The following is a 12,379-nucleotide window of genomic DNA, read 5'->3' on the forward strand; positions in this document are numbered from 1 at the left end:
ATTTAAAACCTTACTTATTTTATGGGCATTGAATAATGGTTTTGATAAGATCTTGTGAACAGGTGGGTCTATTCTTTAAGATTACTTGGTGTTAAAGTTTATTCTGGATGAAAGGTGGCTTAGAGAGAGATGTTTTTTAGTGATAACATCATCACAGATTTGCATTTTCTTTGGAACTCTCCACCTTTCGGCCTGTTAATAAGAGGACCCTTCTTCCACTTCTTTTTTGTATCAATAAAAGGAAAACAAAGAAGAGTTGGTGGAACTCCACTATACCCAACTTTTAATTTAATTTTTAGCCCTTCAAATGATTACATCAAATTGCATCCATCTGCGAATTTTCTTTGCCAATTCTTTCTAATCAAAGTCCAGATTAGTAAAGTATAAGAAGAAAAAATTGATGGGCCATGGAAATTGAATGCCTTCATGGTATGCTATGTTGTAGTTAGGAAGTACAAACCAGAGGAGCTATCTGAAAAAATGGGGGCATCACTGTGAAAGTTGGGGTAGGTTGTGCTTTTGCACATGTAAATTTTTGAACGAATTATACCAATAGTTTTTTTAATTTGCGATTGGTGTTATTTGGTTCATAACTTTTCAATTATAACACATTTAACCTTGAATTTTGAATCTTGAATCTTGTTCCAAATAAAGACAATTGAAGATACCATTGTTCAATTTCAAAGGCAAAGTCGTCAATTTGATAAAATATAAACCAATTTGACAAAAATAAATGTCAAAAAAATATTTTAAATTTTTAAAAATTATTTATACATACCAAAGATAAAATTATGTGAAATTGATAAATCTTTTAGACATTTATTTATTTATTAATTTTACCAAATTAATTTTTATTATGTGTTTGGATGATGATCATGTAATGAGTGGTTGTTGGGATTTTAATGTATAATCGATATATTTAATATATGAAATGTTTTTAGTTTTAAATTTTTTGATTTAATGGATTGATTTAATAATGATATCAAAATTATCGTTATATTTGACTTTGAAAAAATAGAAACTAATTTAATGAAAATAAAAGCAATCATCCATTACACGATCATTATCCAAATACATAATAATAATTAATTTGGTAAAAATAAATAAATAAATGCCTAAAAGATTGTCAATTTTACATAATTTTATCTTTAGTGGATAAATAATTTTTAAAAATTCAAAAATATTTTTTTGAGATTTATTTTTGTTAAATTAGTTTATATTTTATTAAATTGACGACTTTGCCATTAAAATTGAGTAATTGTATCTTCAATTATCCTTATTTGAAATAAGATTAAAAATTTACAATCAAATATGTCACAATTAAAAAGTCATGAACTAAATTGACACAATATTCAAACTATATAAGCACCGTTAATGTAATTCAACCTAAATTTTTTTTACCATCATTTGTTCCCAAAATAAGGTTGTCACGGTTCCGAGGTTATTGGAAAAAACTCGACCTCTCAGTTTTGAAGATGTGAATTTGACTGTGAGGACAATTAATTTTGTACAAATAATATCAAATGTTGAGATCTAAACCTCATCTATACCTCATATCACTATGTGCCACTTAATTTTATACTATATGATTTTAAACTGTGCGATTCATTTTTTTCAAAATAAATCTGATAAAATTATTATATATCTAGAAATTTTGAAACATTTTTTTAAAATTTCTTTTAGCATGGGACTGGAGAGAACATGAAACAGAGGATGGACAGGGAGAGGGGCTGAACTCGTCAAGCCACCCTCATATTTATGAATTTGCATGGGCAATTTGGCAGTGAAATGCAAGTGGGCTCAAGTACCAACTACAAAGGAATGGGTTAGGCCCAATGTAGATCAATTACCAACAACTAGGGTGGAACTCGGGCGGATTTGGTCGGGTTTGGAAGTTGTCCATGTCCAAGTCCAGGTCAGGCCAGAATTATAATCCGAGATTGCCTGCCCAAGCTCGACTTGAGTTAAACCTAAATTGTCCGAATTTTAAATGAATTTTAGTTTTTTTTTTTTTTTTTTACATCCACATTATTAAATTATTAAAATTTAACTCTATTTATATTTTTTTTAATTATAGAAAATCATTAATACTATCAAAACAAATAATTTATATAATGTAAGAGAGACGCCACTATAGTAGTTTTCACTATTTATGAGTGAAAAAAAAAAAAAGATTTTACGTTATTTATATATATAATATATATTCAATATGATTTAATAATCTAAATTACTTTAATATCATGTAATGATTAATAATTTATATGTATATTTAATATTTATATATATATATATATATGTATAATTCTGGTTTCGAGTTGCTCAAGTTATTTGATATATTTGTCCAAGCTGCCTAAATTTAATTCACACTTCTGAATTTTTATTCAAACTCGTACCGAATTTAGAAAAATTTTGTCCAAATTTTAAAAAATTCAAACTAAATTCAAATTACTCGGGTTAAACCCGTCCAAGTTACACTCCTGCCAACAACCAGCAGCCCGCCTGTGCTAGGCCCCATTTAGTTAACCCTGTTACGATTGTTCAAATGGATGATGCATGCTGGATCTGGATATAGATTGTTGATACTCTTAGAATAAAACGACGTCGATTTGTGTAAGTTGAAAAAAACAAACAAAAAGGAAAAAGGACAAGACCAGATGAACGAGAAAAGCCAGCGAGAAGGACAAAAGGTTTTGATTTGGGGATTTCAATTGAAAAAGAAGAAGAAGAGGGATTTGGGTATTTTTGATTGCTAATTCTAATTGTGCCTATTTTACTTTTTGGCAATGTTGGTGGATGACTCTTGCTGTTTGTTTTCTTATTTATATGCTGATTTTTCTTTGGATTTTGTTCTGTTTCAAAGACTCTTTTTGTTTGGATTAATGGGTATCTGGAAACTTTGCTTTGATTATATCTGTTTCTTATTGGAGCTCATGTTTTTGTTTTTTAGGCTTTATTGCACAAGACTTCAATTGGGTTCTGTTTCTTATTGGCTTTTAAACATTAGATTTTTTGAGGTGGGTTCTATTTCTTATTGTACTCAAGAGGATCCGAACTCATATCTACATACTCTTCATTTCATGAATAGAATGAAAATTTCTATTTTACAACTAACGATTGTAAAAGATACAAAAAAAAAAAAGAAAAAAAGAAGAAGACTACGTTTTACAACTTAAAATGATATGGTTTATGACTTTATGAAATGAAATGGTAGGAGCCAACAAATCCCAATTTTCGAAATTGTTGTTGGAGATGTCATTTGCTTGAAGATTGGTGACCAGGTTCCAGCTAACGGGTTGTTCATAGACGGGCACTTGCTACAAGTTGATGAATCAAGCATGACAGGGGAAAGTGATCACGTACAATTTAATCTACCCCCAAAATCCATTCTTGTTCTCTGGCACTAAGGTGTCCATGTCTCTGCTCAAATGCTTGTCACCTCTGTTACCATGGACACAACATAGGGCGAGTTGATGAGCACAATTAGTTGTGTTCCCAACGAGCAAACGCCTTTGCAAGTCGGACTCAACAATCTAACCCCATCATAGCTTTCTTTCTTGGACCATTTTGGAACTAAACATGGATACATAGGAAGAAAGCTGTCAATAAGATCAATGCACATTGGAAATGGGCTGCATAGATGGTACTGGCAATGTGCTCGTATTACTATGATATCTCTAGAAACATCAAAACCCTGGATGACGTTGAAAGGAAGAAATTTGATCAAATAATTCAAGGTATGGTAACTAGTGGCCTCCGATGCATCACTTTTGCACACAAGCAAGTTCGAGAAGAAGAGAATGAAGATGGAATAACAACACCAAAAGGTAAAAGACAACTGTTTGATACTTTTGGGGTTGGTAGGCCTTGAGGATCTATGTCGACCTGGTGTGAAGAAAGTTGTGGAAGCCTGTCAGTATGCTGGAGTGAACATCAAAATGATCACTGGAGACAATGTTTTCACTGCTAGAGCTATTGCCACTTAATGTGGGTTATTTGGGTTTAACCAGGACATGAATGGTGGAGCTATGGTAGAAGGTGTGGCATACACAGGAACAAGTGGTCTGTATCAGAATTGCCTCCATGTCTTTGGCCAATTGGTTGGCTTATTGAGTTCATTTCTGTTCCAAAAGAAATCATTTTTCAGTCATCTGAATTGGAGAAATTGAAAATGCATGTAATTGTGATCAGTTTGGTATTGAATGTGCGATATGTCATATCATAGGTTAGTTTTCTCATAATTTTTATCCAATTCTTGTATATGAAAGTGTTGGCATAACAAATAAAGAACAATACTTTTTCTTTTCTTTTTTTGGTATTAGTTTCTTCCTTGTAATAATTAAAAGAGACAGGGTCCTATCTAATAAAAAATTAATAAAGACAAGGCACACAATTCCACACGTCACCAATTGCGTAATTGTAGCAGTCGGAAATGAACCTATGACTTTAAAAGTCATGGGATTCGAGACTCCAATATGAAAATTATATAGTATCGTCGGAGTAACATATGTTCGTGTTTTCAATTAATTATAATTAATTATATTTTTTACATTCCTTAACCACTCAATATAATAATATCTCATCTATTCACTTTTTTCATTAATTATAATACTATAAAATAATACGCATTTATATTCCAATATTACTAAATAATTAGCCAATAAAATAGATATTTTTGTTTGGTCCACTTTTTCAAATTTGATTCAAAATTTGATTCTTAAGAATTTTTAGAGACTAGTCTAAAAGACCTAAAAATGAAATATTCGATTTTTTAAAAAAAAATTACTAGAAACAAAAGTATTTTAAAAAATTAAGAACAAAAATACAATAACCAAAAGGGAAAATGAAGGGAGGTGCTAAAAAATTATTACATATTAAGAAAATAATTATAATTATAATTATTAATATTTATTATTTTTTGTAAATAAATTTTCTATCTATCACGGGCGGGTAAATCCCCCTAAAAAAAAAACCGACAAACGGGATAATGGGTCCCAAACCAGTTCATCAATAGAAAGAAGAACCGACTTTAATTAGCCCCACTCCATGAAGAAATTAAAAGCAAACTATATAGGGGAGACGACTCTGCAGTCGAATTTGCCCTCATCAGAGATGGATAGAAAAAACATCATTGCCATTAAGAAAAAATAAAAGCCTAAAAATGTGTCATATCTTACCTTTTTTTGCCCCCTCTTTTGTCCTCATTCTCTGCATATTCCTCTTGTCTGGCTGTTGTTTGTTGTTGCTGCATTTTTCACTATTCATGCCCTCGTTAGGCCACAAACAGTGGATATTGCTCTCTAGCAGTGAAAACATTGTCGCCAGTGATCATTTTGAGTTTCACTCCAGCATACTGACATGCTTTCACAACTTTCTTCACACCTGGTCGACAAAGATCCTTGAGGCCTGTCATACCCAAAAAGATCAAGCAGTTTTCTTTTATCTTTTGGTGTGTTTTTCCATCTTTGTTCGCCTCTGCTGGAAGTTGCTTGTGTGCAAAAGCGATGCATCGGAGATTTTTGGCTTCCATACCTTGAATTATTTGATCAAATTTCTTCCTTTCAACATCATCCAGGGCTTTAACGTTTCCAGAGAGACATAATATTAATATGAGCACATTGCTAGTATCATCTCTGGAGCGCCTTTCCAATACACATTGATCATATTCTCAGCTCCTTTCTTTGTTGAATTGAAGGCTTCGACACAGAAATGTTTAGCTCCAGAACAACCCAAAAAAATTCCCTTTTCTACCATATGGACTAGGAAAGGTAACTGTCAAACCAACCTTCCCAATTGATGAGATTAGCGTGTTGAGCTGAGCTGAGCTTGCAAAGGCGTCGTGATTGATTGTGCTCATCAACTCACCCCTGTTGTATTCGTGCCAACAGAGGTGACAGGCATTCGATTAAAGCCATCAATCACCTTGGCGCTAGAGAACAAGAATGGATTTTGGCTTAGATTAACTTCTACACGATCTCTTTTCCGTGTCATGCTTGATTCATCAACTTGTAGCGAGTGCCCGTCTATGAACAATCCGTCAGCTGGAACTTGGTCACCAATCTTCAAGCAAACAACATCTCCCACAACAAAATCGAAAGGTGAAATTTCTTCCCTGCCATTTCTCACAGATGTTGTTGCAGACTTTGGATAACTTGGTTAGACTTCGCTTGAGAAAAAGGGTAAGAGAGGGCGAACAACATGTAGCAACCCTTCTTGGAGGTGACCAAAAGAGCCTCTACTCGCTGGAGAGCCGAACGTGAGGGTACTACACGTGAGGAATCCAACAGGTGCTGTCTCAAAACGGGCTTGAATCACACCAATAACATAATGATAAGGAGTTTGTAGCCCGAGATTAATGAGCATGAGTCAAGCTCCAAACTTTGCTAGAGAGACTAGTACTCATGTCCTGGTTACCAAGTAATAAGCAAAGCTTTCAGAAGCACAAAAAATGAAGATGCGTCTGTGGGTGTGAAAAAGCAAGATAACATGGTACAGAAGCGAATGTAACTTTACAATGTTACGACACTGAATTGAGATAGATCATAAGGCATTTGCGAGTTCATTTATAGCTGATTCCTCGCCGCCTAGCAGTGCAAAATATTAAAAAGTGGTACAAAAAGTACTTATAAAATTCTTTTTAACCACTTATAAAAGTGCTTAAATATAGTAAATTTAAATTTAATATAATATAAATTACATTCAAAATAAATTTGGTATACATATTTTATTTCATAATGGCTTGTTCTGTTACTTTTCAAGTGTTTATTTTATCAATAATGTTATATTCTCTTAATTTATCATCCCTAAATCACCCATAATAATATGACATTGAGATTAAACCTCATATGATAGAATGTTTGACAAATCAAAATGTAATACTTGTCAGACACATCATTAGAGATGATTTTTAAAGGTGATAAATTAAATGTTTCAAACATTTTTCTATTTTATAATACGAAGAATGCAACAATAAACATATCAAATAAGACTCAATGCCTGCACATGAATTCTACGCCTTAGTGTGAGTCTCACTTAACATTATAGTAATGTTAGTTATCATGAAAAATATTTCATGAAATATTTTTTACTCTTAAATTACATATGTTATAAATTATAATGTGTAATATAAGAATGGATATTCTTTCAGGACCATTCTCATGAAATATTTATCATGATTCCTTACTATATATCACCTAAATTTTATTAAAATTTCTCACTTTGTATAACATGGTGGTTTCTACTATTGATTATAGATAAAATGTGAAATAGGTGACTGAAATAAATATAGTGATAAATAATATTTTTATATTTGAAAATAAAAGACGAGTTAAATTTATAAGTTCAAGGGTGGGTATGACTTTGTTCAAAAAAACCAAAAAAAAAAGGTGGGTAAAGACTAAGTCTGCCTAATTTTATGGGTTGGGTAGTTTGATTATAAGGATTAAGTTCGCAGGCAAAGTAAACACGGTATGGATTCTTTTCACATAGTAATTAAATAATAATGAAATAAGTGGTCCTAAGTAGTGACGAACTGAATGATCACCAGAACGTGACCTATGACCAAGTACATGTAATGAACAATTGTAAGACTGCATTTTTTTTAGGCATGTGAAACACGTGTGCCTAAGTTTCTTTATTTTCCTGGGAAGGGAACCCTAGTAGGGCTGCAGGGTTGATGTACACAATCGTCAAAAGGATAAGTATTATGCAAGCTATATTATTTATGAATTTAATTATTATAAATGATATAATTTAATATTATGAGAGTCATGATTAAAAAAAATTGAGTATAGCTAAGGGGTTGTTTGGGGTATCCTAAATAAGTGCACTTTTTATCTTTTTGGACTAAAAAATTGAGGAAGAAAATATGGATGTTTGGGTTAATTTTTTGACTTTTTATGGAAAAATGTATAATAAAAAATTGTAAAAATTGATTTGTAGGAAAAAAATAGGATTGGGAGTTGTGCAGCCGTAATTGTTGACTTTTGGTGAATAGTATTAACTTTTTAACTTTTTGAGTAATTTTTTAATTTTTTGAGTAACTTTTTGACTTTTTGACTTTTTTTGCGATATGCCAAACTTGGCTTAAATATCACATAATGTATAACTAAACAATTCTTGAATCATAACTAATATCACAATATATCAAAACGTGGTTCCAAACCACGCTTTCACTGTTCATATTGTTTTCTTGAGAAAACGTGATTCGTAATAACGCTTTCACTGTGCATATATTTGTTTTGTTAAGAAAACGTGATTCACAAACACGCTTTCACTGTTGATAAATGAAAGCGCGGATTGAAACCACGCTTTTATAACTTATATAAAACACCCAAGCCCCCTCATCTGCAATCACGTTTTTACACTTATGTTTTTTTCGACTCTCCCTCTTAGACTCTCGCTCTCGCTCTTCCCCTGCTCTGCTCTCAGACTCTTGCTCTCGCTCTCCCTCTCCCTCTGCTCTCAGACTCTCTTTCTGCTTTCACTCTCTGTCTCTGCTCTCTCTCTGTCCGTGGTATGGCATCTATCTCTCTCCGTCTCATTTGAATTTTATGTGTTTATTGTGTTTGTGAAAATGTGAATGTGTGGTTTTGAATTGGTAAAAAATGCTGTGGTTTTGAATTGTGAAAATTCTGTAGGGTTTTCAATTGAATGTGAAATCATAAATTATGAAATTAGAAATTAGGGTTTTGAATTATGAAATGTGTTAGGGTTTTGAATTATGAAATCATAGAATGTGTTTTGAATTAGAAATTGGAAATTAGGATAGAATGTGTTTTCAATTATGAAATCATAGAATGTGTTTTGAATTAGAATGTGTTAGGGTTTTGAAATTAGAAATTAGGGTTTTGAATTATGAAATCATAAATAATAAATGTGTTAGGGTTTTCAATTATGAAATATGTGGTTAAATGTGTGGTTAAATGTGTTAGGGCTTTAAATGTGTGGTTATGAAATTATGAAATCATAAAATGTTAGGGTTTTGAATTGTGAAATTAGAAATTATGCTCGTGGCTTCAGAAATTAGGGTTTTGAATTTTGAATCGTGTCTATATTTTTTGCATTGTGAATTGTGAATCCTGTCTATATATTTTGAAATTAGGGTTTGGAATTTATGAATTGTGAATAAACCAACCTATATTTGTTGAATTGGAAATTTTATTTTTTGCTTGTTAAAAAAATGAATTTTTTTTAATTAAGAATAAAATTATGCAAATTAATAAAATGAATTTTTTTTAATTAAGAATAAAATTATGCGAATTGAAATTCATATAATTGACAATTGCTAATGTCATATTATGAAATTCATATAATTGAGAATTGAGAATTGAAATTCATATTATGAAATTCATGAATTGAGAATTAAGGTGGGCTGGCAATTTCAATTCGAGGTCCACATGCTTACATATATATGATCATTTTGTTTTAGAAAATAAGACTGTAAACTGTATGATTGAATTCAAAATCTGAAAATTGAAATGAATCTGAAAAATTCAAAAGTTGAGAGATTTGAAAAAAAAAATGAATTTAGTGCATAACTGCCCATATAACTGATATAGGGGTATTTTTGAAAAACCCAAAATATGAGACATAAACACCCAGAGAAGACTTCTCTTTATAATAGTACTAGATATATATGCACCTTTATTCAGTATTTCACCTTTATTCAGTGTTTAGAAATTGGATTAAAATCAAGACTAAAATACTCAATTTATTATTCTCAAAGTAATTAAGGGATTAGTGTGAGTATCTATTCCCTTTTGAATGAATTATTTTGCATTTGATTTTACTCTAATCTCTTAATAAATATTATCCGTTGCATTTAATTCATGCATTGTGTAAAATTAAAGGATAAAAGTTGATGCAATTAGAGCTTCAAGAATCAAATTGCACGGCTAGGGATTCAATTTGCCTTTTATTACAAATGAAAATCATCTACATTTTTTTTAGGGGAAAGATCCGCATCAAACGCAAAAAATTTATACAAATTTTGTCAGTATATATCGTTGCTCTCTTAATTTTTTTTAAAAAAATTTAATCTTAAATATCAAATTTTCTTTTTTGTCTTTCTTAAATTTTAAGAAAGAAGTCTTAATAATTGGGTTAATTACTTAAAAATCCTATTGGTAATGTTCATGTTCCATTAAGTTCTCTTTCTTTTTTGTTAACCCATAAAATCTTATTTTGAAAATATTTATTTATATAAAGCTGTTTTACCTTTATTAAAAGAGGGAGGAATTGTGTCAATTCCTTGAGTGTTAGTAGAAAATTATTAGGTGTTATAAGTAAACCACATGACAATGTTATCCACTAATCACTAAGCATTATACCTTATACCCTAATACAAAATTGTAAGCCCCACCCTCCCCATCAATCATAAATATTTTGAAAATGATGACTCTGGTACCCCATTCATTTCTCCAGATTCCAGATTCCAGATTCCCCACCGCATGGTACCCCATACATTTCTCCAGATTCCCCACACGTACATCCTACCCAGCATGCTGACCCTGATTGGACACCGCCCCGATACATGCATGACGTTGTTACCCCACCTACCCAGTTACCACATGCTTTTCTGGGGACTAGTTTGACCGCGACCATGAGTACACATGATGTAGTTCTCACTGACATCTCCCACGTTGAGGATGAGGCCCATATTGAGCCCCCCTCCAGAGCACGAGGGAGAGGCCAAGGTTATGGTCGTGGCGAACGTCGCGGCCGAGGTCGGGGTGCGGGCAGAAGCAGAGGTGGAGGTTCAGCTGCAGATCGTGATACAGTTGCACCAAATGAGGGAGTTTCACAGCTCACAGCAGTATCCGATCTTCAGCCAGAGACAGGATCAGGGGCAGCACATGCAGGAGATGGGGGGTCACACTCACAGGCTCAACAGGCAGTCAATGGATGGCCACATGCAAGGAAGGGAATGCCAGATATTCAGAGAGTCTACCGCAGGAGACCGAGGAGGGAGGTTCACGGTCGGGGTTGTGGGACTGGGGGCAGGTTAGGGCATTAGTGGGTGTGATATGGAGTGTATAGTTTTTTTTATTTGTAGTAATTGTTATAGTTTTTGTAAATCAAACTTGTACAGATGATGTAAATGTGTCATACTTATTTATTCGAAAATATAATTTCACAATTTTTTATTCTTACTTATTTTGATGAATTACACAAATCTCTTTCACATCTCTATCTCTCTCTCATTCTCCGTAGTCTCTACATTATTTATAGTAATTTACATTTTTGCCTCAAATTTACAAATTGAGACAACCATTTATAAACCAAAAAAATTATCAAACAAGTTTTCATGATAGTTTTTAAAATTTGGTAAAAATGTCTTCAAATTAACAAATAATTAAATAAGTTACCAACGTAAGAAATGACTTATCAAAAGATTTTTAGACTATACATGGTTTGATTTTTAGAATTTTTTTCAAAGAATTAAAAATTAATTTGGTTAAGAAATAAAAAATAAAAAATCATTATAATTTAAGGGTAAAAAATAATTATCATTTTAACTTTTGGGCATGTTATATATATACGTATGGTTGTTTCAATTTAATTTGTAAAAAAATATTTCTAACCACTCGAAAAAAAAAATTATATAAAAATGATTTTTATTTACAAAAATTATAAAAATTATATAGTTGATTGTTATTTGCTATTATAAATTATTATTATATATATTTAATAATGGTCCCAAATTTATAAAATAAAATTTATATATATTAAAAAAATGTGAGTGTGGTGGGTGTGTGTACGTGTCAGAGAGAGAGAGAGAGAGAGAGAGAGTGTGTGTGAGTGTCAGTGTGACAATGAAAATGAAGAGTGAGTGCAACAGTGAAAACGTGTTTTCAAAACACGTTTTTATGATTTCATTAAAAAAGCGGTTCCTAATCACGTTTTCTGGAAAAAAAAAAATTTATAAAATTTATTTTTTAGGGTTTAGGATTTATTTTTTTATAAAATTGAAGTTAAAATAAATTTTAAGAATTAAACTATAAATCCTAAACCCTAAAATAAAAATAAATAAATTTTAAAAATTAAACCCTAAACCCTAAAATAAAAAAAATAAATTTTATCCGTAAATACTAAGGTAGCATTTGTTAACGTTTACGTTTTTGGTTTATGTTTACCAAAATTTTATAAACTGATTTTTGTTTATTTTTAGAAAAACATAAATTACAAACGCGTTTGGTTTGAACAAAATGTTTAAAAAATTTTAAAAACATAAAAAAAAAAAATATGTTTGTTCAGGCCTAAAATTATATTGGTTTGGTGTGTGTGTGTGGGATGAGTGTTTGTGTGTCACAGAGAGAGAGAGAGAGAGAGAGAGAGAGAGAAGAGAAGAGTGAGTGCGTAGAGTGAGTGCATGGAGTGG

General features: G+C 31.6%; 1 long non-coding RNA gene across 1 annotated transcript; it reads right to left on the reverse strand.

Annotated features, from left to right (window-relative positions):
• Positions 1-3,048: 3,048 nt before the first annotated feature.
• LOC114317935 (uncharacterized) lies at positions 3,049-6,534 on the reverse strand. Its single transcript, XR_003648818.2, has 2 exons — positions 5,175-6,534; positions 3,049-4,118 (listed from the first exon to the last, which is right to left on the reverse strand). It is a non-coding gene; the product is annotated as an uncharacterized LOC114317935 (long non-coding RNA).
• Between the last annotated feature and the right edge of the window lie 5,845 nt (positions 6,535-12,379).

Source organism: Camellia sinensis, chromosome 6 (assembly GCF_055761805.1).
Source record: "Camellia sinensis isolate YWXY chromosome 6, ASM5576180v1, whole genome shotgun sequence".
NCBI lineage: Eukaryota > Viridiplantae > Streptophyta > Magnoliopsida > Ericales > Theaceae > Camellia > Camellia sinensis.